Raw genomic sequence first — 27,956 nt, forward strand, 5'->3', positions numbered from 1 at the left:
ATTCTCCTCGTAACCTGGGTCCGCCTATTTAAACAGCGTCGCATTTTATTGTTCGCTATTGTGTTTGTTTTATACTGTAAGCGAGGTGTGTGATTTCATCAATATTCACGAGTGTTCCCTGACTACACAAACACGTGCGTCTTATTTGGTGCGGTGCACGTTTGTATGTAGCAAAAAATGTCATTTCGTCAGCGTGTGTCTGCATACACTTGCATGCCCTGCAGTACGTGTACATAATCAATGCAGTAAGGACTGCAATGCATAGCCTTGCATGGGACATATATTCCATGCACCCTCAGAGAAATGTTGTTTGTTATGAGCCTACTGTTTATCATTACATTTTTTTTGTTAGTTTCATCTCCATATAAAGCAGCTGTATACAGGCACGAGCTTCAGCAGCTTCCTCGTTGTTCCATTTTAAATAAAAACACCAAGCCTACCCGAATCAATGATCTGTTTGCTATCATTACTGTTATGTGTTCTACGATGTACACAAGGACAGTAGTATACAAAAAATAGGGAGGGAAGTGAATGCCCTGCCTGCATGGCTGCGCCGTTTCACAAGATCAGGCGCTGCGCTGTGAAGCTTCCTACCGGCCTGCAGAAATTCAAGGGAGCGTACAATAGCGTGGTTCAAGAGGACTTGTGGGGAATACTAGACACCCTGGGTGTAAAAGATGGAGTCACTAATCGTTTAAAGGAAATCTATAAAACTAACAAGGTAGTTAAAAAGTGGGAAAAACAGGTATCCAAGCCCACAGTGGTGAAACGTGGACTTAGGCAGGCGTGCCCACTGTCACCCTTCTTATTCATGATGTACCTACAAGGATTAGAGGCCAAATTAGAGTCAAGGGGACTTGGCTTCAACCTCTCTTTAGTCAAACAAAGAAAACTCATTGATCAGGCACTACCAGCATTAATCTACGCAGATGATATAGTGCTAATGGCCGACAACAAGGAAGATTTGCAGAGGTTGATGGACATCTGCGGTAATGAGGGAGATGGGTTAAATTTTAGATTCAGTTAGGAAAAATCAGTAGTCATAATTTTTAATGATAACAAAGGTAGTGAGCTTAGAATACAGGAAGTCACGCTAGAGATAACAGATAAATACAAATAACTGGGCGTATGGATAAGCAATGGGACCGAGTACCTGAGGGAACACGAAATATGCGTGACGACTAAAGATAACAGGAATGCAGCAGTGATGAAAAATAGGGCACTGTGGAATTACAATAGGTATAATGTTGTGAGAGGAATATGGAAAGGGGTCATGGTTCCTGGGCTGACGTTCGGCAACGCGGTCTTGTGCATGAGGTCAGAAGTTCAAGCAAGATTAGAAATTAGGCAACGTGAAATATGTAGGCTTGCTTTAGGAGCTCACGGAAATACACCAAACCAGGGAGTACAAGGTGATATGGGATGGACATCATTTGATGGCAGGGAAGCTAGCAGCAAGATAAAATTTGAGAAGCGATTGAGAGAAATGGGGGAGGAGCGTTGGGCTATGAAGGTTTTCAGCTACTTGTACATGAAAAATGTCAATACAAAATGGAGGAAGCGAACCAGGAAATTGACTGGTAAGTACTTAGAAAACAGCAGGTGGCCAAACCAGAAAGAACTATCGGTTAAAAAGGAACTGCAGGAAACGGAGACTGACATGTGGAGAATTGGCATGATTAAGAAGTCCGCACTAGAGATCTATCGAACTTTTAAGCAGGAAATTGCCAAAGAAAGAATCTATGATAATACTCAGGGTAGTTCTCTACTGTTTGAGGCTAGGACGGGAGTATTGCGAACCAAGACATATCGGGCCAAATATGAAGAGGTAGACACAATATGCAGTGCGTGCGAAGAGAAAGAAAAAACTGCCAAACACTTGACAATGCTCTGTAAAGGGATTCACCTTATAGTTCAAGATGATGGCGCAGAGTTTTTCAAAGCACTGGTGTTTAGGGACAGGGAGGGCAAAATAGACTTTAAGCGGGTAGACTTAACTAGAAGGAGGTTATCTGATTGGTGGCTAAAGTACACGCACGATTGAAAATTAAACCCTTCGCTTCAAAGTACCCGTCCAACTTTACTATTTAAAGGGGAAAAAAAATCTAGTGGTTAGTTCACTAAGCATTACGGCTAGGTGACGTTAGCCGCCGCCCGATCTAAAGGGTACGGCCACATCCATCCATCTATCCAGCCAAGAATATGCTCTCTGGCTTGTTGCTCCAGGCCTAGTCAGGTAGATTTTCTGGCCTCACCGTTGAATTGTTTGCTCGGGTTGTGGCTTGCAAACATTGCGGTTTTGGGCTTCGTATCATCTTGTTCCGTCATCATGTCCTCCAAGTGGAGGACATGTCGCAGTGTGAGGAGGGAGTACGACAAGGCGCTGATAGAATGAGCTATCAGTCTTACCAGGCAGGCGGTTGAGAGCGCACCGAGGCAGCTGACGCACACCAGCACTATCCGCTTCCTGTATAATACAGGCTAGGGAATTATAGAAACACAGAGCAGAAATCAACTCTTGTGCCTCTCTCATGCACTCACAAGGCAGAACCTGCTTCGAACACTGAGGACCGAGCTAAGCAACACCATGCGTGACGATAAATCTTGGTCTCCTATTGCAATAATGATTAAGGCACGCATGCAACTTAAACCATTGTCACGCAAGATGAATTCACAACACCATCGAAGTGAACCCAAGGCACGTGCTGATTATTATGTACGGTACAAGCGCTAAATTCATGCAGACGTTTAGTTGGCGCTGCAGTAGGCCTAGTTGAAGGAATGGCCACAGCTACTGCTGCGATGGAGAACGGGCTCATTAACATCTTCATGTAGATTAAAACGGCTTACCCTGAAATGGCTGGGAGTGTCACGCTATCCCTAGCAGTGGCACATGCAGTTGCATATTTAACGATTACAGAAATGGCATACCGATTTCCAAAGCACCTATCAATACTTCCGTCAAGGCGTAGCACCAAACACTTTATCGCACATTTCGGGAAACATTCCTTTTTCTCCCAATCTGGTGGCTAGGCATGACTACGCCCAAGAATAGGCATGTTATTATGTATGTTAGAGGTATTTTCATCTGATCCCTGAAAAATTATTTCCTTAAACCCATGGAAAAAAAAGAAAATGGAATTCGCACCTGTCATCACATTGCACCCCATCACAGGAACGGGATCAGATTGGCCTGGCGCTCAATACTCCCTTACGCTTGATAAGAGCTCGGTCTGGCACCAGCTCCAGACAAAACCATTTATAATCTCCTGTCTGGCACATCTGTTTTACTCTGCTCTCTCTCAACCAGAGTGCACCATGTACCTGTGGTTCACCCCTGGTGGATCTTTTTCACTGTTTGTGAATTGCACACAAAGCCCTTACTGGTAGATCCTATTCCCAATTCTTCACTATTCTCACAGGAGGCCACTCTTTGGGCAGCTTACATCACGACATGTGCGTGTCATGATGTCAGTGCCGTCTTTTTCAGAGTCGGCGCCGTCTTTTCTTTCTCTTTTTCTCCTTCCCTGTCCTGTGTTTCTGGTGTTGCGCTGCAAACAAGTGAAGATGTTAAAGAACACCAAATGTTCTAAATTTGCTTCTCATTAATATATCGTGGTTTTGGGAATTAAAACTCCAGATATATTGAAAGAAGATGCATGAAAAGGGAAGGATGATATTGGACACTGGCAAAAAAGGGATGACAGACTTCTTAATCTATGCTGCCATTGAGATTTTCAGCTGTTCACGCAATTTTCACATGTGGCTTTGATGCAGCTATGCACATATCACACAAGCATGCTGACTGTACAGTTAGTATAACTGCAACCTTCATGTACCCAGCCTTCATGTACCCTCTATGACATTTCAGAACATCTGAGTCAGTGTTAGCATCAAGTTATGTTCTTCATGCTGGGGAACCAGTGTGACGAGTTACCATTTCTACAGAATGAAGCCCTGTCTACCTGGAACAAGCTGCAAGATATATAACTAAACGGCCCTTTTCAGGGCCAGTCAATCTCTGTCCGGCTTGGATGCACCAACTGATTCCCTTTATCATCAACCCTCAACAAAACTAGCAAATGTTTGTACATGTGCAAGCAGTGTCATTCAATATCTTAAGAAATGCTTGTGAAGCAATTTCAAGGAGAATCGTATTTCTGATCTCATAGTGAGGCATTAGGAACACCTTAGTCACACCAAATGCCATTATTCAATGAGAGGAACAAGAGAAATATTTCACTGGGAACTATGAAGTAAACAAAAAAACAAATGTTTTCAGATACTGCGAGATCATTTCATAAAAAAGCTCAAAAGTTGCTATGTGTGGCCACATTTAATCTGTGCAAGCATCGTGTGGTTACAAAATTCTGTACCAAACATAGGTTCAGCTTTCTGGAATAGACCGCGCTGCACAAGCTAGCTCAGTGCATGCACTTCTGTACCCTGCCAGAGAATATTTTTACCACCAGTATGTTGTAACGAGAAGTGAAATGGTGATTGCATACTAAGGTGCGTCCTGCAGGACCCCAATAAAGTTGTTTCACTTGATCGGTTGGTGTGCTGTAAGCAGAACATTTCCAAGAAAAATTGTATAGTTTGGAGGAGGACTTAAGCAAGGAAAGGTGTAGATAAAACACTGAATTCACTGGCATTATCTTCACCAAGTATAACATTGTTTTTCTGGTGAAGCTTTGTGTCTGAACAGCGAGCAGGATAAGCTGGTAAAAACATGCAAAATGGGAAGTCTAGCACAGCAATCTGTGCAGTACTGCTCATTTCATGGAGCATTAATTTCACAGGCTTTGCTCATTGTTAGCGTTAAGCCTATATTATGTCCACTGCAGGGTGGAAGCCCAATCAATGTTCCCTGTGCTGTATAAGCCAATTTAATATTATGGCTGATAATTTCTCGATCTCATTGGAACTAATCACCTGCCACCCTCTGCTACATTTCATGTGTCCTAATATAAATTAATTGACATTACTGACCTGTCATCCATCTTTTTTTCTCATTCCCAACTAATGCATTCATTTTTGATAAACTCTGCTTTCTTCCCATGTCTTAATATTATGCTAGCCTTTTTTCATTTTTCTGAAACATTATCTTTGCTCAGAAGCTAGAAGTTATGAGAAAGAATATAACGACATTCTACCTCCTGAGCATATGGCATCATCAATACAAAAATGTAATAAAAGTGAGAAAACATCCTATCTATATAAGAGGCCCTAAAAATCTACAGGAGGCAACAAATAAACTGGTATTTGTATAAAGGCAGTGACAAAAACTTTGACTACTGTCACTTATTCTGATTCTTGGGACATCTTTTTTAGTTAATCATAACACATAATTACACATTTACACAATTTACACAAAGGAATTGCCACCACGTGCATTGAGGCCACCCTTCAGAAGTCATGTGAGCACAAGGATGAGGTAAGCCTTGAAAACCAGATTAAAAGACTAAAGGATGCTGGATATCCCAACAGCACCATCACACCCGTGTGCTAAACCCTCTTGCAGAAAGTCAAGTTAAACAAAACAGGACCAAAATAAAAACAGAATGACCAAAGATCTTTGCATACTTTACCGTACGTACATAAGATGTTTCATAATATAAAGAAAATAGCGAGCCGATATGATTTTATCTTGTTATTTGCCATCCCTTGCAAGTTTTCAGAAGTGTGTGTACTAAAAAGCAACAGGAATAGCCATTATTTCACCATTCGTCATGAGAATAGGTATACTGAATGCCAATATAATGTTGTGTATGAGATACTATTGACACGTGGAAACGTAAACATAAGACAAACTGGGCAATGCCCCAATGTTTGAGCAAGACAGCATGCTTAAAATGTTAAGAATGGCTATGGTAGTCGTATGGCCATACACTGTAAAGAATGTAAGTGCAGTTCTATGTTTCATAAAACACTGTTTTTGAAAAAAGCAAGAACAAGAAATGAAAGAGAGACTGTGAAAGCATTTTCCTGTCAGGAAGGCCATGGATCAGTGCATCAGTATACCTTCACTCATCCATTCGGAGAGAGATTATTCTTTTCTCAGTTAAGATTATATTATCATGGTCTCACATGTGTCGTTGTGCATGAGCACTGTTCTTGTACTCTGTAAAAAAGTGGGCGTAGTACCTTCAATAAAATTAAGTTGGCAGTCAGCGCTCTTTCCTGTCCTTTTTGTCTCTTCCTGAACTTCTCTCACTGTTACTAGAACACAACCACGATGAACCAACTTGCCCAGATTAAGCTATTGTTGACGAAAAGTCAGAGCATGAAAATACTTCAGGGGCTCAGAACCTCCTCACTACCCGTCTAGTTACGGCCCTGGTCTATGTGTTCCGAGAGTGAAGCACTATAGTGGAGCTATCTAACTACCTAACGGTGAGGAGGGTTTGTGTATACTCGAGCTTGTTTCATGACATGGTGAGAGGTGGCAAGTTGTTGAAATAATATGCTGTGTGGGAGGTCAATATTTTGATTGAGAACGCTGAGTATGAGCCAGTGACATTAGGCGTTCAAGACTTTTTGCGATATTCACTCTAGCATAGGACCTTGGTTGGTGGTTGACGTGTGCATTTGATCACATTGTAGTCTTCCATCATAATTTTTTTGCCACTTGGCGTCGACGCTCTTGAGTTGTACCAAAGTAATTAAGCATCCAGGTACAAGTATCTTCTGTCACTGTTTCAATGAAGAGCTGAATATGAGTAATAGCTTCCATCGATACTTCTGGCATTGGTGTATGCACATTTCTTTTGAAGTTCTCTTGTAAAAAAGGCATTAAAGGTATGTTTTTGTGACTTTTAGTGTTGGCCAGAACTGCTGGTGTGTCCGAACGGCTCTTCGATTGGTTGTGGTGTTGTCTTGTTCAGGGCCACAGAGCTTTCAGTCTTTTTTTATATTTGCCTTCACAGGAATGCTCTTTGCATGCTTCTTCAGTACTTTGTATTATTCCTAAAGCATTGACTTCCAGATTTTGATTGTGGCGCTTTAATCTAGTGTTCAACTTCACGCTAGCTTCATTTGCACGCAAAGCAAGAACTCAGGAGTATGGTAACTTTTGTTATGGGTTTTCCCTTCTTCAGTCTTAGGTTTTTTGTGCCTGTGTTGTCTAAGCGCTGACAGCCTCGTGCGACAGCTTTTTTTTTGTGCACTTATTGTGTGCCAATGACTTATTTGCCTCCTCAGCTAAAGACTTTTTGTATTATAAGAGAAAGCTCTGTCTGTATTGCTTTTGTCATTTGCTGATGGTGTATCTTCAGTATCTTTTCTCAGTGTACACTATACTTGAATGGAAGAGCAGCATGACTACCTTCAGCTGTTAGCAGGCTTTTAGCTGCTGTAATACTGATTGATGCTCCTTTCTCGGGCGTTCTATTTTGGATGGTTGGCATGTCATTGCTTCTTTTAAACTTTAAAACTGCAGGTGCACCTTTTTCTGGTTACACCTGGTATATTTTTCCAGTGGTTATATATATATATATATATATATATATATATATATATATATATATATATATATATATATATATATATATATAATATATATTGCTAACTTGAGAAACAAGGCCTCTTTACGTTAGGTGCACATCAGGTGGGAAGAGTACTTCTATTACTTGCCAAGATTGTGGCCCCTTATGGTGGGAATCATATTGCACTGTTGATGTGTCAAATTCACATAGCATAATTCCAAGGCACTCGATCAATATCCAAGGAAGAAAATTATGTTCTTTTGCGTGAGTTTCAGCAACTCATAGTAATTTGTATGTAAATGAATACTTCATCATTCTTGGCTGTCATGTTTTATGGAAGCACATGTGCTTCGTTAATAACAAAAAAAAAACACGCACGCTCACGCCACTGCAGTGGCGTGAGCGTGCGTGTTTTTTTTTTGTTATTACCAATTTGCCCTATGCATTCACGTTTCTTCTTTTTTTGTGTGTCGTACTTCTCGTATCGCGCAGCCTACCGTTTTGGGCACACGTAAAAAAAGTACATAAAAAAGATGCGTTCCACGCCGAAATTCGCGTTCGCAACGAGCTGGGCACCGACAGGGTGCCCTACGACGCCCACACACTCCGCAACACCTTACCAACCGTTCGCTGCGATGTTGTTGGGAATTCGTGTGGTCGTTGCATGAATATAGCGCGTGCGTGCGCACGCGCGTCTGTGTGTTAGATCACGGCAACTGCATATGTTGCATGATTCAGTCACCATAACGCAACTGACGACCCCCGCTCTTCCCACACGTCAAGCAGCAGCAAGTGCCGTTAACCGTACTGTGCTGTGAACGCAAAACAGATTCGAATAGGTCGCGTAGATAGCTAGCCCGACACATGATACGATAAGATTTGCGTCAGATATTCGACGTCTACATGCACGCGTAAGACAGCGGTATCCGCAGCAGCTTCGTCATACGTACGAATAGCACCGCATCGGACGTCACGTCTGACAGAGAAACTTGATCGGTAATTTTTTCTCACTTAAAAAGTCTACCTTGCACAACTTCAACCAACGATTATGCATTTCAACGAGCTGTGCATGGTTTAATGATTGATTGATTGATATGTGGGGTTTAACGTCCCAAAACCACCATATGATTATGAGAGAGGCCGTAGTGGAGGGCTCCGGAAATTTCGACCACCTGGGGTTCTTTAACGTGCACCCAAATCTGAGCACACGGGCCTACAACATTTCCGCCTCCATCGGAAATGCAGCCGGGATTCGAACCCGCGACCTGTGGGTCAGCAGCCGAGTACCTTAGCCACTAGACCGCCGCGGCAGGGCATGGTTTAATGACGAAAAGATAGTTCTAATATTGTGCCTGGCACATATATTACTCGAGCTCTCTCTAACTTGAAAAATCGGCACGTGAATTGGGGCCAGAACAGCGCCAAAAAGCAGCACACGCAGAAATTGGCTCATATTCTATTATTATGACATCGTGATGTTGACTTTTCAGCTGACGCCGGCAATAACGTTCAAAGGGCGGGCCAATAATGCCGGTCTTATTGGATGGCTCCGCCCATATTGGCTGCTACTTGTACAACCTGGCCCGATGTGTCCGTTCTAATAGGCCGGCACAGCCTATATGGGCGGAAAGTTCTGAAAGCTGGCCCAATATAACCAATCTAATAGACTGGCACAGCCATCATTGGCGGAATGTTGTTAATGCTGGTCCAACATAGCCGTTCTATTCGGCTGGCAGAACCAATATTGGGGGTACGTTGTCAACGCTGGTCCAACGTCGCCGTTCTATTTGGCTGGCATAGCCAATCTTGGCGGTACGCTGTGAAAACTGGGCCGTTCATGGGCCAGGCAATGCCGATCTATCCCCAATAATGGGCCAACCTTCTGTGCTGCCTGGGATCAGTCTCGTCAAACGTTTATTCTGTATTGCTAAATCGTGACCAATGCCTTCCAGTATTCTTGTTACTAGAGATCGTTGCAGAAGCTTGCATGCTTTATTGGGATGGTATTTAGCTCAAGATGGGTGCGTTGTATTAGCACTTCCACATTTTTTCCCATTATTTAATAGACAGCCTTTAATGAGGGGTATGTTAGGGATGAGTGAGGGGCACTGTCTTTTTAGCCACCTGGAATCATTGAATTAACAGCCATAATTTAGCAGTTGACAATAGTAATTTAGTGAAACCAATTTTCTATGTTATCGGCATAATCGTCCTAATGTAGGCAGCCGAAAGAAAGTTACATTAGTTGTGTTCAAACTAAAATTCGTAATATAACTTTATGTGTTACCTCCAATGGATACTTGATCAAAGCGTATACCGTCATGTACGCACTGCCCTATTAATGAATTGGCATGTATACGCACTATGCCAGAGCGCTATTCAAGTATATTTTGTGACACATCTGTTATGTGAAAAATGCATATTCTTTCGTAAGGTTGCAGCTATGTTCGCCAAAAACATTGAGGATGTTTTTGTTGTAGCATGTCTGGTTTTCGTACATCCTACTCTTTAGAAACAAAACGTTCCAGATCATTCTAAATTGAGTTCCAAATTTTGCTTCGCTAACAGACACATCAGTAAATTGTTTTTTTGTTTCTCTCGCAGTATATACATGCTCGTCGTAGGAAGAGAGTGTGGGAGACGTCTGGACTAGCCCATCATCAAGGCTGGCTCGTGGAAAATTTGACTGCTGGTGCACATCAGTGGCGCATGGCTTCTGTTTCTTCTGAAAAGCGAGCTGCAGAGAGCCACCTGGTAGCTGTATTCAAGGAGCACAAAGGTTGAGGGTGTTCAAAGTTAACCCTTTTGTTTTTCCTTAAAAAAGAGAAGTCAGCGCTGTAAGTTATGTATGTAAAGCCACCTCTGCTGATAGCTATGTATCCAGGAGGATGCAATGTGAGACAATAATTATCACTGTCAGCGGTGCCATTAAGTTTTATTAATCAACTTAATAGTGACCACAGCAGGAGATCATGTATGTGTTAAATATTTGAGCCAGTCAGATTTCTACATATTATCACTTGTAAGAATTCTAGCATGCCTGTGCTCAGATATCCTGCTGGAAATTTAGTTGCGGCTTTCATTATTATGTGTGCAGGACAGTGAGCACTAGCACAGACTCTGATTTCATGCATTTAATCTGACCGTCGGTGGAAGGCACGGGCAAACATTAAAATGGTTAATCTTGCTATTCGCTGGCGATAGCAAGAACCGACTGCTCGTTCCGCTATGGAGTAATATTTTGCTGAATTTCACTGCCTTGCATGCGTAATCATGAAAAGCAAAATTAAACTTTCAAACGGGATATCTAGGAGCATATATAAACATAATCAAAAAAGTTTTCCAAGTGGGACTGTGTAGAAACACGACTGCCTCCAACTTTTTAATGCAAACATACCTGCTTATTTGCGTTACTAAAATTTCAATATTTTTGGTTGATAGGCCAGATGACAGCATTATTTTATTACTTTGTGTCCCCCTGGACACAATCTGCCAAAGTGTTTTTCTGTTCCTAAGGCTAAAATTCAATGTAACTAGGCAGTGCATTTAAGAATGTGTCAGTGCTGCTTACTGAGCTCTTTATTGGATATTTTGTTTTTTCCAAGATCTACTGAGTGTGTTGCTCGCCAGACTTGCATGTCATGTTAATTGATGCCTTTATGTGCAATTGGCCATTTAGAAACACTTTTTGTGTTGTGATAAAAAGTAGCACATTAATGATTTTATCTTCAGTGTAACCTTCACTGAATATTCTATTTTAATATATTTTTGTCACTGTAGTTATTTCATTGCCTTTGGGAAGTTCAATTCATAAGTACAATCAAATGTTTTCCCACTGTCATACTTCATCGTACCTAACTTTGCCAATACCAAACCATGTCGGATATTTTACAGTGATACATACTCATGTTTAACATTGTTAATGATAACTGATAGAAGGCATACTAGAATATTGTAACGTGAGTCCTTGGATCGGAGGGTTGAATGGTGAATTTTTTCAACTACATAGTAATTATCTGCTTGCTTTATTTCGTGTCAAGTGTAATGAGAATAATATTTACCGAGGTTAACGTGTTAAAACCACGATATAATTATCAGGGACACTGGAGTAGAGGGTTTGAGATATTTTGACCACCTGGGGTTCTTTAAATCCATCCACGTCTAAGCAGACAGGTGTCATGCATTTCCTCCTTAATCGAAATTGCAGCCACCACAGCCATGGTTTGATTTTGTGGCCTTCAGTGTAGCAGTCAAGGGTTACTTGAAGCGTATATTAGTTGTGGGCTGTGGTCTTGCTTCCATGATGCATTTTAAGTACAGCATTTTGGTGCTAACCAGGCATCTTTATTAGTGCACAGGTGTTGTGTTTTTGCATTCATAATTTACTGTAATATTTAACTATTTTATCAAGATGCATTTCTGAGCAGCTCTGCGAAGTGTGGGCTGGTGCTTATTACATTCCTAATTTTTTGTAAGAGGTGATGATTGTTGCATGTATTCTGAGTTAGATATGAAGTTACGAATTTTCCTTCTTTTATACTCTGTAAGAGTGTAAAGCCCAACAAGTCACTCTGATATACTTTGCATATTGTACATCAGATGGCTAAATTGTGTGTGCAGAGCTTATATAAACAGCCCATAGTGTTTCGAATGCCTTGAAAACTGCCTTAGGATCAGAAAAAACTTGTGAAGAGTGGGATAGTCTGGGTGAACACTGGAAGTTCCTCAGATAGGCTGGCTGATGTTTCGATAGGAGGACTTATGTTCGTCAAAAGTGCCGTTTCTTCTCATCCTTGGCATGTTAGCTTTAAGGGGTTTAGTAGAGATGTCATCTCCTGGTGGTGGTGCGTGTCTTTGTTGGCAATTGCCGCCGGAAAAGAAAAAAAGCTAGAAAGCAAACAAGTGCAGTCCTCACTTCATTTCAAGTTGGCTGGTAGCAATTCACAATGTTCTCGGAGGGTACAGAAAAAAATGGAAGCAAAAACGAGGAAACACGCAAAGTAGGAGCGGTGTGCTGCCGCTACAGAGGCGAAAAAAGCAAAGAGCTTTAAAGTTAGAAGCCAGCAGACAGTCCCCGCGTTTGGCCATCGCAAAGGGTTGCCGACGATAAAGGCCTATGCTGTTTTCGAACATCTATGAATGGGACTCGTAAGAAAGCGGTTATGAAAAGGCGTGAGAGAGAAGCAGGCGGCTACCTTTAAATGTCAAGATTTCAAAGGTAAGCGACACCAGATGTGTTCGGAAGAGAATGTGTTTAATTGGGAAAGTCATTGGTTAAAATATGCTTTCACTATCCCCGTAGGTGGCCCGCTCAACAGAATTGCCTCAAGAATTTGGCGGCATGTTGGCAGAGAAATAGAGAAATTCAGAATGCAAAGAAAATAAGCATCAACGAGAGAAAGGCAGAAAGAAAGGAAAAAATTAAAAAAGGCGGGTTGGAGGTAGATGGCACGCTAGCGTTAACAGACGAGGAAAGGAAAAAGAGACGCAGAGAAATTTGTGGCTTGGCAATGACCCAATGGTGCACGGTAGTAGTGTTTTTTGAAGCGACAAAAGAAGAAAGAAAGCTGTGGTTGAAAGGTTCTGGCAAATAAAAACTTCGTAGTTATGTGTGTATAGACACATGTATATCTATATTTATAATTTAAAAAATTTCGAGAGAACATCAATAGTACACTTGTAGTCTAGGAGCGATTCCGTGTAATACCGGTTATGTCTATTTGAAGGTTGAACCTTTCTCATTTCTAAATGCTGTCGTAATTATGCTATGGCTTTCAGCGATTCCGAATGGCGACGTGCTACATTGATTCGTGATCGGTGTAGGGGCTTACATTTGTGTATCAAATATCATTCCATGTATTTCCTCTCTCATGGTGAGCAGAAATTTGTAGAACATAAAGCTTTGCTTGGTCGAAATTGTGGCCCTGTTGGTTGAAGTGACTGGCTACTGCTTTTGGTAAATTGTGTTTTGTGTCTGCACAGTGGCCGTTCAGTCTTACGTGAATTGGCTGCCCAGTTTTGCCTATATATTGTCTGCAGGTGGCGCACTTAAGACAGTATATTAGGTTGTTCGAAGTGCAGATGAAGATCGATGGGACCTTGTGAATGTAGTCAAATTCTGTGCTTTTTAAGTTGTTAGCCAGCTATATATTTTTACAGGTGGAGCATCTGGGCCAGCCACAGGGACCAGACGTCCTAGTGTTTGCTTTAAGTTTTGCGGGAATTAGCAATGCGTGGCACGTGGCATTTGCAACGCTAACTTAAAGACATGCTTGTTCACGCAAACTTAGACTAGGACGTCTGATCCCTGTGGCCGGCCCAGGTGCTCACCCTGCAAATATATACAGCCGGCTACCAACATAAAAAGCACAGCATCTGACTACATTCACAAGGTCACATAGAGCTTCACCTGCACTTTTAAACAACCTAATATACTTTTCTGACTGTGCCACCTGTAGAAAACAATATATAGGCGAAAGTGGGCCGCCAATTCAGTTAAGACTGAACGGCCACCGTGCAGACACAAAGCACAATTTACCGAAAGTAGTAGCCGGTCACTTCTACCAACAGGACCACACTTTCTAAAAAACAAAGCTTTATGTTCTACAAAATAATTTCCGGTCACCACGAGAGAATAAATACATGAAATCATAATTTATACACAAATTTATGTCCCTACACCCATCAGGAATCAATGTTCCACGTGGTAATTTGGAATCGCTGAAAGCCATTGCATAATTGCGGCCATATTTAGGGACTAGGAACATTCAACCTTCAAATAGACATAACTGGTATTACATGGAATAACTCCTAACCTACATATTGTAATAATAATATTCACTCTAAATTTTTAAAACATTAATTATAGATATACATGTGTCTATATACACACAACTATATACGAAGTTTTTATTTTCCAGAACCTTTCAACCACAGCTTCCTTTCCTCTTTTGTCGCTTCAAAAAACACTCCTACCGTGCACCATTAAGTCATTGCCAAGCCACAAATTTCTCTGCGTCTCTTTTTCCTTTGCTCGTTTGTTAACGCTAGCGTGTCGCCTATCACCAATCCGCCTTTTTTTTCATTTTTTCTTTTCTTTTGTGTTTCTCTCGTAGTTGCTTATTTCCTTTGCATTCCGAACTTGCCTATTTCTCTGCCAACATGCCGCCAAATTCTTGAGGCAATTCCGTTGAGCGGGACACCTATGGGGATAGTGAAAGCATATTTTAACCAATGACCTTCCCCAATAAACACGTGGTCTTACAAACACATATGGTGTCGCTTACCTTTGAAATCTTGGCATTTAAAAGTAGCCGCCTGCTTCTGTCTTGCGCCTTTTTGTAACCTCTTTCTTATGAGCCCCATTCATAGATGTTCGAGAACAGCATAGGCCAATCAGCAACCCTTCGTGATGGCCAAACGCGGGGACAGTCTGCTGGCTTCGAACTTTCAACCTCTTTGCTTTTTTCGTGTCTGTAGCGGCCACCAATTGGCAGCACACCGCTCCTACTTTGGGTGTTTCTTTTTTTTTCCTTTTTTTCGCCACCCTCTGAGAACATTCTGTATCACTACCACCCAACTTGAAAAGAAGCAAGGACTGCACTCCTCTGCTTTATAGTTTTTTTTCATGCTACGATTGCCAACAGGGACACATGCCACCACCAGGAGATGACATCTTTACTAACCCCCTTGAAACTAATATGCCAAGGATGAGAAGGCTAGGCACCTTTGACGAAGATAGGTTCTCCTATCGAAACTTTGGTCAGCCTATCTGAGGCATTTCCACCTGTCGGCTTTTGATTTTGTTATGAAGAGTGTGTTTTTGAGAAATAGATGCTGTCTCTATTACCTAGAAAGATGCTGAAAAATAAAACTTGAAATTTTAATATGTCGTGAAGCTTCATGGGGTGAGGGCTGATCTGTTAATCAACTTTCTTCAGCCACTGACCTTACCTGTTCGAATATTGGCGGCAAACTGCTCTAACTGTAGTATGTATGAAATATAATAAATGTGCTTGCTTTCAGTTGAGAGAAAACCTGTGTTGTGGTACATGTACTTGACATTTATCTTACGCCAATATATGTCTACTTTTACGAAGTGGGAAAAGATATTTATCAATAAGTGGAAACCATGTCTACCAAAGCAGCTCTGTTATTTTTGTATCATCAGAAAGTTCGAAATGAACTAGGTGAGGCTGAACTCGCATGGTTTCGCGATAGCAAGTGCAACTGCAAATTAAGTCGCTGAAATATGTATATGTCTGCATCCTGCATGAGACGTGTGCGCTGTTACGGGTAATAATGTTTTCAATATAATGTGGTTGTGTGTCTACACAAACGTATGCATACCAAGCACCCTTGCTGTATCGAATCACTGAGCCACCAATTGATATATCCGAGATGTTTATGCTATTTAACAATTTAATTGTATAACTATAAAAGACAGTCTAAATTTCTATAGTCGGCTTTACAAAGAAGGCTTTGAGGAATATCATTGCATTTCAGTAAGCTTGCTTATACACACACGCACACGCGCACGCACACGCACACGCACGCACACACACACACACACACACACACACACACACACACACACGCACGCACACACACATATATATATATATATATATATATACATATATATATATATATATATATATACATATATATATATATATAATGAGATCAAACGGACAATATTGCCAAGGAAAGTATAGGGGAAGTTATAAGTCCGAATTGTAATGTAAATGTGAAGAAAGAAATGTGGGTGAAAAGATAACTTGCCATGGACAGGAACCGAACCTGCGACCTTCGAATAACGCGTTACTCAAAGGTCGCACACCCTTTCAACACCCTCTTAGAAGGGTGTTGAACACCCTAACATTTTGCTGAACACCCTTCGTGTAGGGTGTTCAGCTAACACCCTTTCAGTAGGGTGTATCTGAAAACACCCATAGGGTGTTGCTCTGGCGACAAGCCAGTTTACACCCTTAAGGGTGTAAAAAATTTACTGTGTACAGCATTTTCTCCTCCATCGAAAATGCAGCCGCAGCAGCTGGGATTGCTTATCGAAAATGGACAATCGTGCTGAAAATCATAAAATTATAATCACATAGTTCATCTCCTTCTCTTCCTCTTCGAGAATACATCCGAGCTACGAGACCCTGCACACTTGAAAAGCCTTGTTGTAAACTTTCCAGCAGAAGTACCCGTACCCAGAATTCTGAGTGAGTGAAAAGGACCTTTCATTATTATTTCGCTAGGCGAGGGAGAACACCCGCATCCTAAACAGCACTCATGAGTGCATTGGTCGTTCCTGAGAGGGTCTCAAGCAATGCTTTATATTTATGCGCAGGGCTTCCTTTATACCCAAAAAGCACCCCCATTATACAGCAGCTGCAGACATGCCGAAGTCGCGTTATACGGGAAGCGAGCATTCGTGGCACGTTTACAAGGGCCTCGCGATGAGCCGTTTTATGATCGCCGTTATATGAGCGGTGTGTTAGCTTGATGTACGCAAGCGTGGAGTGTTCCCCTCTGCTGAGCAAGAATGGTTCGCGTTTATATTAATGTGTTTTTCGCACGATAGCCTAGACATTATGCAGTGCATTGTTGGTTGCCGCTTCGGCTTCATGTGGGCGTAATCACCAGAAAACGAACAAGGTTGTCACGAGAGATTACCCTAATCGTTCCTCACTGGCTTAACGCTTGTTCCTTGATGTAGTTCTCATGAGAAGTGTGTGGCATTCACGGGTGTTTCAAAAGCTTGAAATATGACGTCGTTCATTGAGCCTGTCTGCTTACTAATGCTTAATAAACAGTTTCCCCAAGCTGCATGAACTATAGGATGTGTTGAGGCTGATATGATTGATATGTGGGGTTTAAAGTCCAAAACCATTATATTAATATGTGAGACGCCGTAGTGGAGAGCTCCTGAAATTTCGACCACCTGGAGTTCTTTAACGTGCACCAAAATTTGAGTACACGGGCCTAGAACATTCCCGCCTCTATGGGAAATGGAGCCGCCGCAGTCGGGATTAGATCCCGTGACCTGCGGGTCAGCAGCCGAGTACCTTAGCCACTAAACCACTGCGGCGGGCAAGGATGTGTTGAGGCTATGTTGGGTGATGCTACTTCGTGCATGTGAGCATAAAGAAGAGATTACGAATTAACATGTTTTTTTTACAGGAGGGTGAGTATCAAAGCGAGTGACATAATGTGCAAGCACCGCTATCTTGGCGAGATGAGATTGTCATTACGGTGGCGTGGCTTGGGGTCACTAAGGTGGAAATATAGATTTGTGGAAAGCTTAAAGGAGCTACCTGAACAGCTGTAACACTTACCGTTTTCTTCGCGTGAAGCAGCCCCACAGATCGCCATATTGAGTGAGTAGGCTAGATTGCGCATATCCCATAAATAAATATCATATTGACAAGGCACTAGTTAGCACGATTTCATTACGTCAAGTTGATTGCCTTAATTCATGAATTATGTTACGTATAAAATATTCTTGTTTCATCGATGAACTAGGATCATGCTACGCTAACTTTTATTCGTTTACTTATATTTTACCGTTTACTATTGCACAATTGCGTATTGTCATTTGTAAGCGATGGGAGAAAAAAATGCACAACCCATTTTCTGGCACTTGTACACGAGAATAACTCGTGCGTTGCCTTGATTGGAGTAATGAGAAAAATTCCTTATTCCCGGCATCATCATTTTTGCTCTAGCCGTATAGAAATATGAGTACTGAAGAAAAAGAGAGATAAAAGCCCAAATCATCGCTTCAGTACACTTCTTTTTCTGCACGTCTATCTATAAAGTCAACGCCAGGCCTGTAGCCTCAGAAAAGGCATGCCACCCCCCCCCCCTCCCCGATGTGCTCATGCAGGGAGGTATTGAACCAAAAAAAAATTTTTTTAAGAAAATGACAAAAACTTCACCATGCCGTTCCTCCCCCTCCCCCCGAAAACGATTCCTGGCCACGAGCCTGATCGACGCACTATTACAACACGAAGGCATTGCGACATCCATTTCTTTGTCGCGAAATTGAGCAGCCCTAGGTAACGGATTTGATCATTCCTCATTTTAAAATCTAATAACAAGTGATCCGTAACCGAGGGCATATATAAAGCTGAAGTGGACACCATAAGGCGCTTTCCTGATGAGCCGAGAAAAGTGTTTCTCTCTCCGCTGTGACTCTTTGTACAACAACCGTTTCATTAGTGTTTTTTTTTTGCTATTGGGGTTCAAAGTACTTGACCTGGTCTTGTGTAAAGAGAGGCTTCATGCAGATACACGTAGGTAGTTTTGCTTTTTCTCTTTTCACTTCCCCATCCCCACCTTTCAAGCTCGGGGTCCGGAATAACTTGCTGTTCTAAGGCTTGTTTGTCTCCATGCTGATTCAATATGGCGTTCCTGTCATTAAGTAAAGTACCGAACTTGTAGCTACAGGTGAGCATGAGATAACAAGAGTCCATGAACGGAGTAATGAAATGGCGAGGAAACGCCAACAAGAATTCCGTATACGAGAGAAAAAGGTCCACACGTGTCAGTGACGTAACGATCACTCTGTACGCTTCAGAAAGGCCCTTGCTCGATAAACAGCTTAACTATCGAGCGTTGAATAGTGCACATCATGCGTTTGCTATAGTGCGCCTGCTTGGAAGTTCTCGTACCTTTAGAACAGTTCGTAGTTGTTAATAGTTGCGCCCCCTTCCGGGCAACGTGTGATGCAAACGCACTTTCTCACTCACGAAAGAAATAATGACGCACTGCTTCAACGCCATCTTGACTCGAACGAAGAAAAACACACACACGTCCGTAATACAATATGCGAGACGTTGCGTGAAGGAATGAGACTTACGTCGTTGGCGCAAGAACTAAAGAATGTTTCTTTTTTCTTGGCTGCCGTAGTGATAAGCCTTGCAGGACTCGAGTCTATCATGTTACTGTCAGCACTAACGAGATCTGTTTCACATTTGCTTGGTAAGTGTGTTTACCCGCACCAACTCTATTGCTAGTGTTGCGACGAAGAGGTGCTAACTAGTGTTTTTTTCTTTTTTATTCCTTTACTGTCACTGAGCATGCTCCGAGGTATGTGAGCCGAGAACTAGCACTCACTATTGTGCAACAGACTGAAGTGGACACCGAATGCACTTATCCGTCGTCCCTTTGTGCTGTTTGCGAACATGCATCAACGCACTACATATTTGTACAGCCGAGGCCACTCACCGCTCTTACTGCGATAAAATGCAGTTTCTCGCGTTCTTCATTTAAGTTTGTATTTGCTGCGACTACACGACATATAAGGAACCCAAGCTCAAGTTCGGGCGTGAGGCTCGTCCGGCCGTACTATAGCGGGGATAGACGCTATACAGGTGAAGGTGGTTGTTGCCCCTGTAGCCTGATGTGGCAGTGGGGGTGGCAACAACGCGTAGGCACATGGGCTCCTCATTCGGCACGCAGCACAGCTAGTCAGCAAAAGCTACATTGTGACGCACCGCAGATGCATTTCGAGCGTTGTTGTGAAAGAACGCGCCATGGATGCTGCCAGTTGTTGCTAGGGCAGCGGTACCGCTCGACGTTGCTTTTGAAGCCTAATAAAGGGGCCCTCTAACACTTTTCATGACTTCACAGTTTCACATGCTTTCCTAGCTGGTTGCGTACACTGACGGCTTAAGAGATAAGTGCCGCAAGAACGGCAGCGATAGGGCGACGCACTGCAAAGTTATTGAGCGCAGAGTTATCAAGATACAATGAAATGGATGCTTACCGTCAACTCCATTTTCGCGGGCTGACCTTACCGTGTTTCCCTCGCCCTCTGACGTCGGAAGGCTTCCCAATGAAATGAACTCAAAGCCCTACCATACAGGAAGCCATACAATGTGGTACTTGAAGAGGGAATGACGCGTGCGAAACGAGCCAGCTCGCGAACGCCTTTTGCAATGACCTTTATAAATCAACGCTCTTACATTTTTAAATGCGAAGCATTTCCTAGCGAACTTCAGGGACTTTGAGCGTATCTATCTATCTATCTATCTATCTATCTATCTATCTATCTATCTATCTATCTATCTATCTATCTATCTATCTATCTATCTATCTATCTATCTATCTATCTATCTATCTATCTATCTATCTATCTATCTATCTATCTATCTATCTATCTATCTATCTATCTATCTATCTATCTATCTATCTATCTATCTATCTATCTATCTATCTATCTATCTATCTATCTATCTATCTATCTATCTATCTATCTATCTATCTATCTATCTATCTATCTATCTATCTATCTATCTATCTATCTATCTATCTATCTCGAGTTTTTCTTGCGTTTTGTGCTTGCGTTCTGCTAACGTAGCGTCGCTGTGCCCAGCGTGAGCGCGCGTCAACGCTACGTTGGAGTATATTGGGCCCTTCATGATGCGCTCGCGGCCGTTTTGCTAGGTAGTACCTTACGTCAATGGATGACGGAATATATGTCAGTGGTGCAAACATGATAATTATGACATGCGTGTCATGTAAGAACATGACAACATACCACGCTCATAGCGTGCTCGCGGGCGTTTCGCTAGCTCCCCGTATACTAAATTTGGTATCACGTGACGTGAATAGATGGCGAAGGTAACGACACATCCAAGCATGATAATCATGACACGGAAGTCATGTACGGCATCATTTACCTCCACCTCGTAACATTGTGCTGATTTTAAAGTGACGTATCAACCTTGCTCATTCCAGCTTCGCTTATCATCGATTTCCACTGTACGTGGGACCTGCCATTGTTTATTGAGCGTTACGTCATGAAATGACACTAAATATATGTACAAATGTGGCACGCACAGGCACATGTTGAAAAGCTGCAGATGTTCATACGACGAGTTGTTTGGACTTGTGCAACGATGCCATTTGTAACACCAAAAGATGATATGAGAAGCACTGATGTTCGCGAGGACGCTGGCCCGGGACGCTGCTACATAAATCAACTTCAGCGCATGTCAACTAAGCACAATTGACGTTAACCTGACATGACGGTTGTATCAAAGTAGTACATATGTAATGTTTAAAAAGTTGGATAGGCAGCACTGCAACTGCTATTGACGTTTCACGAAGATTATTGTCTGTTTGAAAAGTACTTCCGAGAGCTGGCGTAGCTCTGTGGTACAACGCTTCATTGCAACGAAAAATGCTTGGGTTCGATTCCAGTTGAAAACCTGACATTTATTTTTTGCATTCGTCGGGTCGACGCTGCCGATGTCTGGTTTTTCTTAACGCTCGCGAGTTAAAATTACTCATGTGTGTTGTCGTTGTTCCTGGGTAGATACTAAGTGGCAGTCACCTGTGGCCAATAACTGCATACCAGCGGCACATACCCGCCAGTGGGTATGGGCCACTGTCTGGCGGGAAGTGTTTGACGGCGTACGCGACGGGATTGTGACATTATTCATTTCTTTAGCAGTGCGCCACTTTCGTCAATGATCTTACCATTCCATGCTTAATTTTGGTTCACGCCACGTTAATTGAGTGACCGCGAGAGCACCCAAACGTAAGCGGCTAGACAGATAGATAGATAGATAGATAGATAGATAGATAGATAGATAGATAGATAGATAGATACGCTCAAAGTCGCCGATGTTCGCGAAGAAATGTTTCGCATTTAAAAACATGCTAATAAGAACAAATTCAAGAGTAATCCCTATTTTCTTGCAATGACGTGATTACATTTAGCGTCACATTTATCCAATCATATGGCGGCAACCTTCCGGCGTCATTTCCGCTTGAAGTGCAGTTCTGATGAGCGCCACCACGAGTTATGCAGTCGGCAACGATGTTTTCAAGCGTTAGAGGGCCCTTTTAACCGGCCTGTTAAGTCACGAACTCCGGAGTAGAAAAGCCACATCGATTGTGTGAGCGGTGATAAGCAGATACGAACACATGTGTGCGATGGCGTCTTGAGCAGAGTGACTGAAACCTGTGGAAATCACCGGACACTTCGGCTGGCTTAAATAATGAAAAGAAAGCGTCGCCATCATTCTCGTAGCCAAGCGAGAAAATTCAGCAACTTTTGCCTATGTATTCCAAACCTAGTAATGGTCAAAATTTCCGGAGCCCTCCACTACGGCGTCTCTCATAATCATATGGTGGTTTTGGGACGTTAAACCCCAGAAATCAATCAATCAAATCCAAACCTAGTAATGAACTAGGGCGACGCAAATATCTTTGGAAGTAAAATGTGTTCTAGATTATCTGCCCGTTTTTCAACACCGTAATATCATTCACCTGATTCACTGCGCCGACGGGTGGCGCTTTCGCTCTTATCTCTTCTGCTGCCATTCTGTTTGTCTGCTTCCACCCCTTTTACCGAGTGCACGTGTAGAACATTTCTAGTGCGTGTTGAAGGAAAAAAGTGTGGTGTCTGTGAGTGCGGATGTGCTCGAAATGAAAAAAAAAATCCGAGAAAAGGACGCACGGCAAGCTGCGTTTGTGCGGGTGCGACCTTTCGGAGTGGAACACATGGTGGTATTTTTCCGCTTCGCAGTAAACGATGGGTAAGCACACTTTTTATTTGGTCATTACGAAGAACGAAGAAAGCTGCAGAAATTTTCCTACGGTGTTGGTTCGGCTATGCGGTTGCTCTATTTTTTTCCACAAGAAGAAACAATGCATATAAAATTTGTCAAGATAGGCTTCCTCGAGGAACAGGTTTTGATTTAGAAGATGCTAATGCCTAATTTCTTGTAGTGAGGTTCTTATTGTTTATTAACGTGATAGAAGCCCCCAAAATTTCTTACTGATCAGTGACCATGTGTTTTCCCAACTACGAGAAGTTCGAGTTACCTGCACTTTGTCTCCGCGGCGTTGTGCTTTTTTTTACACCTGTGCTGCTTAAATTCCTGGCTAACGTTCGCCCTGTATGCTCCATTGACGCTTTAAACTTCATACCTTACGTCTGCAGGAGGTCTTGTGAAAGAATGTAGCCGTAAAAGAAAAAAAAATGGCCCGTATCTACATGTTACACTGTAAATGTCGTCGAAAGACGATAGTCTTGCGTCTGGAGATGGTGAACAAAACATTTGTTTGATATTCTGCGCCAGAAAATCGGTGAATGATATTCAGGAGGTGCTGTGTCAGAGTGCCTCGAGCGTGTAGCGGAGGCGAACAAGCGCATCTAGGCACGTTAGACACGAGTGCCATCTGGCACTCGTGTCTTCGAAAACGAAGGCGTGTGCGACCGCAAAGAAAGATGCGCGCCAGTCTCGGAGGTGATAAGGTGTAGAATGCAAAGCGACGGGCAGGTGCCACCACCGTGTCGTCGTAGCAAAGCATTGAAAACACCTTCTTAAGCATCGCGTTGTACTGTCAGCGCAGCGCGATAAACGCTACAGTCGTTAGTTACTTTTGTATGCCTTTTCTAGTATAAAGGCAGACATACAAAACATAAACGTGTTGTTATGGCGCCTCAGATATGCGCAATATTTGCTTTTTTTTAATTGAAAATCGCAAAATTATGAACGCTAAAACTTGAGCAACATTTGTTGGCGTTGCAGATAGGGTTGGCCGTTTAATGCCGTTAGAGGTATCGTTAGGGCGGACAAGCAGACAAACGTACAGACAGACAGTTCAAAATTTTTTTGACGAAGATCCCCAAGAAAGACTATCGTCTTTAAAAAGCAGGCACCCTTCATTGCGGCTTTATAGACCGCCTGCGTGCAGTAAGTATGGGTGGCGTGTGGCTCCTTCCAAGCTGTATCCTTGGGGGGGAGGGGCAGCGAATTTACAACCGTTTGGAGAAGGTTATGTCGGTCCACAAAAGCCTGTTCAAGCCTGTCCGTCTGTCTATCCATCCGCGTGTCCGCGCTTCTGTCCGTCCATCTCTGCGTTCATGCGTGCTTGCATTCATCCGTGTGTCCGTGCTTCAGCCCGTCGGTCCGTCCATGCGTCTCTCCTTGTGTCCATCCGACCATGCATCAGGATGCTCGAAGTACTGCAACAAAAAGGCATGCAGAGTAGAGTGCTGCTCTTAAGATACCCCTGTTCACAAACACGCGAACCACCGCGCCCCCTGCGGTGCATTTGACCTTGCTTGTCGACCAGAATTAGCCGCCATTTGTGCTTTGCCTTCTGTTCGGAGCATGCCGTCACGTGATTCATTCGTATGTAATGGGTTAGGAGTGCAGAAGCGTTTCTTGTGAACTGCCGGCGACGTACGTGTGGAAACTTGCTTGTCGTTCTTGCTACTTTCGCTGCTAAGTGAAAGTAGCGAGAACATACCGCACTGGTGGCTGCATGGTTGGAGCGTACGCTTCCAATGCGGGAGGTACCGGGTTCGATTCCCAGTGTCGACCGGGAACCCGCCGGCTTTTTTCCCAGTTAGTAGAGGAGTACACCTACATGGCACTCGGCTGTTCATCGGTACTCTCGAAGGATGGCTCCATAAGGCTCTGCAAAGGCCTCTGGGCGCACCTTATTCTACCACAGACTTGGTGAAACAGTTGAGCAGGCGGCGCTGTTGCGGAAAGCAGAAAATCGCTGCCACCGTGTACCTACAGGCTACCGGTTAAATAGGTACAAGCGCGATTTCGGCCTGGTGCTCGGCAGAACAAAGTACATTTTCGCTGGACAGGGCACCTACCCTGTGAGAAAGTGATGCCATGGAAACCGCTAGACCTGAAATTACGTTCATCCTGCATTTTTCATAATGATCGTAAGGAATGACATTGCGCTCCCCCTGATAACTGTTTCATTTCTTACCGAGTCATAGGTTGTCGTTATAATAGGGTTTTAGCTCCCTCTAATGCCCCACACGGACGCTCTAGGTATTGCAGATAAATAAACAAATAAACAAATAAATTAGATGACCGCTATTGTTACCGCATATGTAAGTACCAACCACACACGAAAAACGAAAACAAAATTTGCGATTAGGTTCGCTGTTTTATCCAGGAAAGGACAGCATGTCCACTTTCCTGCAAAAGAGAACAGAAGGAACGTTGTCTTAAGTGCGTGCACAATACGTACATCTATTCAAATGACGTTACCCAACGCAGAGCAATGTTACCGATGGCGAGAGTCGGGCGCCATCGTATAGAAATTACTTTAATAGCTTTGAGTGCTCTTTATAAACTCCGAATCACACACTCTGTAATAATAAAGGAAATAGGTGGGTGCTGGTGAAGACCACGCAGTTACGCGTCCGTAGCGGTACACAAAGAGTATTTATAAAAGTTAGTGCACCGCATAAGCAAGAGTAAAAGACCTAGCAATAAATAATGACCCGGTTTTGCAGTACAGTTAGGTTTTTTAGCGGTGAAAAGCTGTGAGACAGCAAAGAGAAAAGTGAACTCACTTCGAAGCCGGATATCTCTTCTAAATTTATCTGAGAAATCACATGTCCTGTAACTGCTCCTGAATCGATAGTTGGCTTACAAAAAGGTATCAATAAAAATATGAACAATAGGCAAGACGTTCACTTCACACTTCAGAGGCACCACTGACATTAAACTACTGCCCCAGCAAGCAGGACTTTGGTTCAAAGTGTGTTCATAAACTTGCTGTTTTTTTTATTCATGAGAAGGCAGAAAATAAGGAGAAAATAATCTTTAACGAGTAAGTGGCTGTGAGCCTGCTGAAGCTTTCTCCTAATTGTTCAAACTTCAAAAAATGCAACAAGTTTATAGTAATCTTAGGCTAGGCCGTTCTCCTGAACGCAATTGCAATGGCGAAAGGCAGTTTAGAAGATCAAACGGGAAGAATAAATCGTTTAGAAGAATAGGCGGCTGAAGATAAAAAAGATGGAAGGTCATGGAGGAAACTGTACACCAGAGATGTTGCCGAGTTTCTTTTGGCAATGTCTCTGGTGGACTCACTGCTTGTTCTATATGTCAAGGCCTTTGATGGAGACCAGCAACTAGAGCATTAAGTACGATACTCGATTGTGGTCACCGGCGGCTTCCTGCCTACTCTCTCGTTCATTGCTCGTATAGTAAGCCCTTTAGGAGAACTCGTTGTTCCAGGAATACTGTGCAGTTTTTACTGATCTCATTCACATGGTCATTGATAAAGGTGGTGGAACAACCCCACAGCCATTGGCACTGTCGTTGAGTGATGAGTTGCTGCCCGAACAATAGCTCACGTGCGCAAGAGGCTTTGCCGCCATCGATCTTTGGGAGAGGTGACTGCGTCTGACGTGTAATAAAACAGTGTACAATCACACCAGCGCTCATCCGAGTAGCGAAAATCGGCCCTTTCAGTTATTGCGTGTTTTTTTTTAATTCCTACTACGGCCGTATATATAAAGGGAATTGCAGCAGCGCCATTAACGTTTGACCCGTTAATGGGCTTGGTTACCAATGCTACTGCTGCGGGTAAATAAAAAAAACGAATGATAATTGTGCATATGTAAACACTGAGATTGCTTCACTATCATTCCCAAAGTCATAATGTTGCATATTACGCTTTATTTGCCTAATCTTGAAAGGTGAGTAATTTGAAATAATAGGTGACTATTACCGAACTCTTGAAAGCTGGATACGGGAAATGAAAATCCCAGGAATTCTCGCGACTAACACACTTCAGCCATCTAATGGTAATGGAGCTCAACCATTGACTGTAAAGTCGCGGAAACGAATGGCGGCCGTAGATCGGTGGGAGCGAAATGCTAAACTCTCGTGTACTTCAATATAGGTGCACTTCAAAAAGCCGCAAGTAGTCTAAATTTTGAGTGCCCTCTTTTACGGTGCTTCTCGTGTGCATATCGTGTATCTTTACCGTTAAACCTCAACAATTTACTGATTAATACATTACGATTTGTAGCTAATCATGCATTTTTTCAGAATAGGGCGAGACGTGCGCGAAATGGCTCGTGGCTCTCCCAACTCGTTTGCACCAGCATAACAGATGATGTAAATCGTTGATGTCATCAGCGTTTAACAGCAATGGGTTAGCTTAGATAAAGCTCAGACACAAGTTACTGAAGTGTTCTCAAATTTAAAAAAATTGGCAGATCCCACGTAAAGTGGTAATCGATCACATGCGAAGCACGAAGTAGGAAGGTTGATATGTCACTTTAAACTCAACACAATGCTACGTAGTGGAGGTAAATTATGCTGTGCACGACTTCCGTGTCATGATTATCATGTTTGAATGTGTCGTTTACCTTCGTCATCTATTCACATCACGTGATACCAAATTTTGTATGTGTGGAGCTAGCGAAATAGCCGCGAGCACGCTATGAGCGTGGTTTGTTGTCATGCTGTTACATGACACGCTTGTCAAGATTATCATGCTTGCGCCAGCCATATATTTTGGTCATTCATTGACGTCACGTAACACCAAATTTTGTATATGTGCAGCTAACAAAACGGCCGCGAGTGAATTATGAAGGGCCAAATATGCTCCAACTTGACGTTGACGCGCACGCACGCTGGGCACAGTGACGCTATACGTTAGCAAAACGCG

General features: G+C 42.8%; 1 long non-coding RNA gene across 1 annotated transcript in view; it reads left to right on the forward strand.

The window, feature by feature from the left end:
- The window catches only part of LOC142803678 (uncharacterized), a 354,643-nt gene that overhangs the window by 14,656 nt on the left and 312,031 nt on the right, over nt 1–27,956 (forward strand). The gene's annotated exons all lie outside the window — the stretch shown is intronic.

Source organism: Rhipicephalus microplus, chromosome 3 (genome assembly GCF_043290135.1).
Source record: "Rhipicephalus microplus isolate Deutch F79 chromosome 3, USDA_Rmic, whole genome shotgun sequence".
Classification (NCBI taxonomy): Eukaryota; Metazoa; Arthropoda; class Arachnida; order Ixodida; family Ixodidae; genus Rhipicephalus; species Rhipicephalus microplus.